Raw genomic sequence first — 7,000 nt, forward strand, 5'->3', positions numbered from 1 at the left:
AGCTTACTTATACGGATCACTTGATAGTGATATATACATGAAAATCCCTGAAGGATTTAAGATGCCTGAAGCACAAAGTTAAAAACCCAGAGAATTTTATTCTGTAAAATTGCAAAGATCATTATATGGGTTAAAGCAATCTGGCCGAATGTGGTATAATCGGCTAAGTGAGCACTTGATGAAAAAGGGTTATGTAAATGATCCAATATGCCCTTGTGTTTTCATCAAGAAAACAACATCCGGATGTGTAATTATTGCTGTATATGTTGATGATTTAAACATCATTGGAACGAATAAAGAAATTCAAGAAGTTATGATGTACTTGAAGGAAGAATTCAAAATGAAGGATCTTGGAAAAACCAAGTATTGTTTGGGTTTGCAAATCGAACAAAAAGAATGTGGAATTTTTGTTCACCAGGCAAATTATACAGAAAAGATCCTTAAATGTTTTAATATGGATAAATCAAATCCATTAAGTACTCCAATGGTTGTAAGATCATTAAACATAGAAAAGGATCCATTCCGTCCATGTGGAGATGATGAAGTTATTCTTGGTCCAGAAGTACCATATCTAAGTGTCATTGGTGCCCTTATGTATCTTGCAAATTGCACTAGACCTGATATATCTTTTGCTGTAAATTTATTGGCAAGATTCAGTTCATATCCAACAAAGAGGCACTGGAACGGAATTAAACATATATTTCGTTATCTACGAGAAACAACAGATTTGGGACTTTTGTACTCAAAAGACACCAATCAAAGTATCATTGGTTATGCTGATGCTGGATATTTATCTGATCCACATAAGGCACGTTCTCAAACCGGATATGTATTTACTCGTGGAGGCACCGCAATTTCTTGGCGTTCACAGAAACAAACACTCGTAACAACTTCATCAAATCACGCTGAGATTATTGCGCTACATGAAGCAAGCCGTGAATGTGTTTGGCTAAAATCAATGACACAACATATCCAAACTTCTTGTGGATTATCAGTAGACAAGAAGCCTGTGACGTTGTATGAAGACAATGCTGCATGTATTGCTCAAATGAAAGAAGGATACATCAAAAGTGACAGAACAAAACATATACCCCCAAAGTTCTTTGCCTACACTCAAGAGCTTGAGAAGAATAAAGATATTGATATCTGTTATATTCAATCAAGTGAGAACTCATCAGATCTCTTCACAAAGGCACTTCCCACGACGATATTCAGAAAGCATATATACAACATTGGGATGCGCAATCTGCGGAATATGTGAAGAATCACTCATGTTAACATGAGGGGGAGTTTACGTGGCTGCACTCTTTTTTCCTTACTATGGTTTTTATCCCACTGGGTTTTTCCTAGTAAGGTTTTTAATGAGGCAGTATAAAACACGTAATGAAGACAGTCATCATATCACGATCATCATCACAAGGGGGAGTGTTGAAAAATATTATTATTATTAATATTATGTTGAATATTGAATGTTGAATGTTGAATATTGAGTTGTAAAATGTGGAAAATTAGTGTGTGATAATGTAGATGATGATGTATTTATTTTTGGACTAATCTCAAATGTGGATCTATAAATAGGTCTTCATTTGTGATGAAAAATACAATTGAATTGAGAGAAAAATATTTGTGAAGTGTAGAGTTTGATATATTTTGAGTTTTGGAGTTTTTATTTTTTACCATAAATTTTTACTTTTTCACAACAATAATAATAATATCTTTTTTGCATAACTTCGTTTTTAAATAGCTGCACAAATTTAAGGACTTGTGGGTAGAGCCGTCAATTTGGGTTAGACCCGTCGAATTGGCCCGGCCCGCCATATAATTTAAGTAGGTTGGGTTAAAATTTTTTCAACCCAACAAAAGGTGGGCCTAGATGGGCCAACCCGCCTAGGCCCATGACCCGCGCGGGTTGACCCACCCCGGGCCTGGAAAATTAATAAATTATTTTTATTTTTATTGTTATATATGTATTTTTTTAATAAAAGTTGTGATTTTTTTTGTATTAATTACTTTATATAAAATTTACACATATAAAATCAATAATTTAAATTTTTATTTATATGTTTCTATTAATATTTATTTATGAAATGATATTTATAATTAATTATAATATTTTGTATTTATTTTTATTTGTCGTGATCCAACCCACGGGCCGGCCCGCCTAACCCGCAACCCACCTTGGATTGGGCTGGGTTGAGAATTTTCAGCCCGCCAGGATAGTGGGTCGGCCCGCCAAAAGGTGGATTTTTGGTGGGCCGGCCCGTTTCGTCATGGGTTGGCCCGTTTGACAGCTCTATTTGTGGGACACTATTTAATTTATAGGTATTCTCTAACCAAAATAGAGTCAAGATTTGACAAATCTTGATGTTGATGCTTTAGAAAAAAAGAACTTGCGTAACTTCATTTTTTCTGCCAAGGGCGGACCTACACTATGGATGGCCCAATTTTTTTTTAAAAAAAATTAATATATTTTTGGGCCTTCTTTTGGTCACTTTGAGATTAGGCCGGGTAATGACAAAACTAATAAATAAAAAAAACCAAAAAAAATGATGCATTAACTCACTAATATAATCATCAATGGATTGATTATAGAAGCCAAAATATCTATGATCTAAGGTGTTAGAATTTTTTTTTTCTTAAGAGTAATTATTGTATGATTTTTGGGATTTTTTTTATTTGATATATTTTTTACAAAAAAAAAAATTCTAGCCCGAGCAAATTTGAATTCCTGGCTCCGCCATTGTTTCTAAAAGAGTCGTCATTTTCTACCAAGAAGGTTATGCCTCAAAAAAAATTTCTAGCCCGAGCAAATTTGAATTTCTGGCTCCGCCATTGTTTCTAAAAGAGTCATCATTTTCTACCAAGAAGGTTATGCCATTTACAACCCCAACATATTTCGGATGCTTGAAGGTCCCGCTAATCCGAAGTGATTTAGAATGATTCTTCTTTATTAACGGTGATATATCGGTCATGGTATCCATAGCTTCGCTTCTTTTTCAAACAAATGCTATTTTTTTTTGTTTCTCCCGATCGTCGAGCCTGATCGACTCGACTCTTTCCCCCAACCCCTGGCCTCTCACTTCATTTCATTTTTCTTCTGTATCGAATCAAATATTAAAACATTTATCATCTTTAACACACATAATATTCTTGATTTAATTTCTTTTTAAACATAAGACATCTTTCAAATTTATCTTGATGAAATATATGAACCATAATTAAATTATTTTAACGCGGTTTCCACCACCCCATTTTTTAGACGATTATGTCAATGGATTTTGTTGCATAAATCGGCTGCTAGCTAAGTGGCTCAAAATCTACCTAGATTAATGTATAATTTTTTTAATTTTCTTAATTTTAAATTTTTTAAAAAGATTATTTGACATATTTTTCCATCAATTTGTGTTGGGTGAAGGAGAGAATGTGTTCATGGATTTTGAGTTTGAATTTGATAAATATAAATTATTGGATAAATATTAAGGTCAACAAAAAAAAATTGATATTTAGGTCCGTCTAGCAGCTGCTTAAACATCTAAGAGCTAAGGGGTGCATGATCATCGGTCTAGGGCTGATCATTTTTTAAAAGAGTTTTTTCCACCTTTATTATAAGTTTACCATTTAAATTTAGTTGGGTAGTTTTTTTCGGGTGTAATGAGTTAATTAATTTGGTCTGTTTGTTTGAATGTTTTTGTGATGAATTAAAATGGATCACTGGAGAGGTATATTAGTATGTGACTTTAAGAACTTTCATTGGAGTCCGTGTCTTGAGTTGTAGTTTTGGTTTTGTTTTATTTTATTTTATTTATTTTTTCAAGAAACAATGCATATTCTTGCTAAACAACCAAAGTCACATTTTACAAAGAGGCTTAGAAAATAAGGACAAGAATCAAAATAATCAACTGGTGTACCTCTAATTAGGGGTGATAAAAAAAACTGAATTTTCTGTATATCGAAGTTACCGTACCGAAAAAATATCGAATTTACCGAATTTTCGATATACCGAAAATTTCGATACGGTAAGGTAACGGTATGAAATTTGAAAATTTTGGTATATACCAGTATACCGAAATAATATTAAAAAAAATAAAACCGAAATAATATTATAAAAATTAAAAATATATAATATTTATAAACAATAAATTTATAAAATTTGAAAACTATAAGTTTTTTTTCGATATAAAACGGTATATACCGATACCGTACACGGTACAGTATACCACCCTTACCCCTAATCGACAGACCAAAAGAAGCAAGTGTATGAGTCGCCTCGTTTTCTTATCTAAGACAATGTTGAATTGATCGATTCTGAGAATGTACGATCCGAACAAATTAAATTCACAATCGACGCATCAGGAACGTAATATTATGGATGGTAAATAGAGTGAACAACATTGCTCGCGTCCGTTTCCACAAACATTGGGCCACTGGTTCAACTATGCTAGCAAAATACTTACTCTTACAACCATTAACTCGGACTGGAAGCTAGATGAGCCCCTTCAATTCACTGCGTCTGAGCTGTTAAAACTAGGGGTGATTTTTTGGTATATCATACTAAAAATATTGGTATGAAAAAAATTCATACCGATACCGATAGCGAAATTTCGAAATTTTGGTATGGAAAAAATCCATATTGATACCATATAGATACCGAAAAAAAATTTGGTTTACCGAAAAAATATCTGTATATCGAAAAAAATTCGGTACGGTATGCCGAAAATTCGGTATTTTAGTCCGATATGACAGCCCTAGTTAAAATCGTGCCACTATCATCTCAAACAATAACAACCCACTCCGAAGGACTTCAAACCACGAATAACCGTTGCATTGACGTTAATATATACTATATTATACTATTATATAAAATATGATTACACTATAATAACTACCTTGAGGACATCAAAAGTGCGGAATATAAATTGTTCATAAATGAGAGTCAAATTTGACCCATATAGTTTTGATCTGTTTTATTCTTGTCCTAACATAAAGAAAATTATGTAGAATAAGGCACCGTTCTGTTCTTGGTATTACTAATATATGTATAACTCATCTCATCCTATCTCACGTTCTTCTCATCATATTATTTATCTATATATTAACTATTTATTTTACATCAATAAAATCATTAATTATTTATCTCACATCAATCAAATCATTGAATTCAAATTACTATATTACCCCTTATAAATAATATAATTTTTATTTTATTTATTTTTAAAAGGACAAAATAGTCATTTAACATTTTTATATAAAATTTAATCAATCAAATAAAATAAACCATAATCTATCAATCAAATCCAATACAATTTTAACTATCATTTCTTATTTATTTTTTTTATTACATTATACTACTTATCTATATATTACTTATATCATACCTCAAACCAAACGGTGCCTAAGATGATTGTGCATGCAATTGATGATAAGATTTTATACACACGCACTAGTAACAACTTATTATATATATTAAAAATTAGCCTCCTGAGCCATGTATAATAACCGACTTCAACTATCAATGTGACATGAATTAAATTTACATTCATAGTCCTCATATTTTAATTAAACTAATGAAAATATATTAACAAAAAATGGGAAAAACGAACCATTTAATTCTAAAGAAGCAAACCTTCATCGATCACCTTACCAAGTAACTTAGCTAAAAAAAACCATTGTATAATTCTTAAAAACAACATTTTCAAAAATTAAAAAATACATAACACATTGTTGGAACATACGCGGACGTGGTATTGGCAAAACTAAGCTAAAATCAGAGACTAATTGTGCTCTTACCTAAAAGAGAAGCAAAAGACATAAACTGGACAAGTTTTCAAGCTAAACTGAAGCCAAAAACTTAGTTGACTATTGACCAAAGCTCAACCGAAGATATGAGCTATAAACTGCATCCAGTTTAGGGAGCTAACTAAATAAAGCTAAACTGCTCCAGAAAACTGCACGATTGCCCGACTGAATCATCCAAGAGAACACATGAAAAAAGATCTTATTTTAACATTACATCTCTCTAAATATTTTCATAAATCTCCATCATATCCTCCACCCATTAAATATTAAATATTATTTTAAAAAAAAATTCCAAATCACATAAATTTTTCTAAATTAAAATATTAAAATAGTTTTATTTTTTTAATATAAGTTTATTCTAAAACTATTTTTGTATATGTATAACTCGAAACATTATTTTCATAGAATTATACCATTTTTTATAATTTTGACAATAAAAAGATCTTATAATACCAAACATCTCAATATATTTTATGTTGTTTGAAATAAATTAATCCAAAAACTTTAACAAATTATTTTAAAATCAGTCCTAACAGCTTATAAGCTCATAAAACAGCTTATAAACTTTTTTTAATAATCTCTTATATGTTTATTTAGGTGCTTATAAGATGTCAGGTCTTATTTTAAAAACAATTGTGTTTGAATGAAATTATCTAATTTATTTAAAAAAACTTAAAGATGTTAATGTGTTTGGTATTATAAGATTTTTTATTGTCAAAATTACCAAAAAAGATATAAATACTATGAAAATCATGTAATTAGTAATATATATACAAAAATAGTTTTAAATTTATCATAAATGTTAAACATATATTAAAAAATAAAACTATTTTTATTTTAATAAAAAAAATTGATAAATTATGTACAAAAATTGAGCAGAAGTCATGGTGGAAATTTAATAAAATATATAAGGATAATATAGAGAAGTAAAATATCCAAATAAGATATTTTCTAAAGATAGGCTGCCAAACAGCTTATTTTGATAGTTATAAGCTCTAAGACAACTTATAAGTTGTTTTCAAGAGTTTATAAACTCTGTCAAACACCCTCTTATATATAATAAACTGTTAATTCACAATTATTGCACCAATTCATATCATAAATACCGTTAAAAATTTTAAATTTTAAGAAGTAAAAAATAATAATATTTTCTAAAATCATCTTCAGATACATATCGTATCAATTATCTTTCAAATTGTTTTTG

This window comes from Henckelia pumila, chromosome 2 (assembly GCF_033568475.1).
Source record: "Henckelia pumila isolate YLH828 chromosome 2, ASM3356847v2, whole genome shotgun sequence".
NCBI lineage: Eukaryota > Viridiplantae > Streptophyta > Magnoliopsida > Lamiales > Gesneriaceae > Henckelia > Henckelia pumila.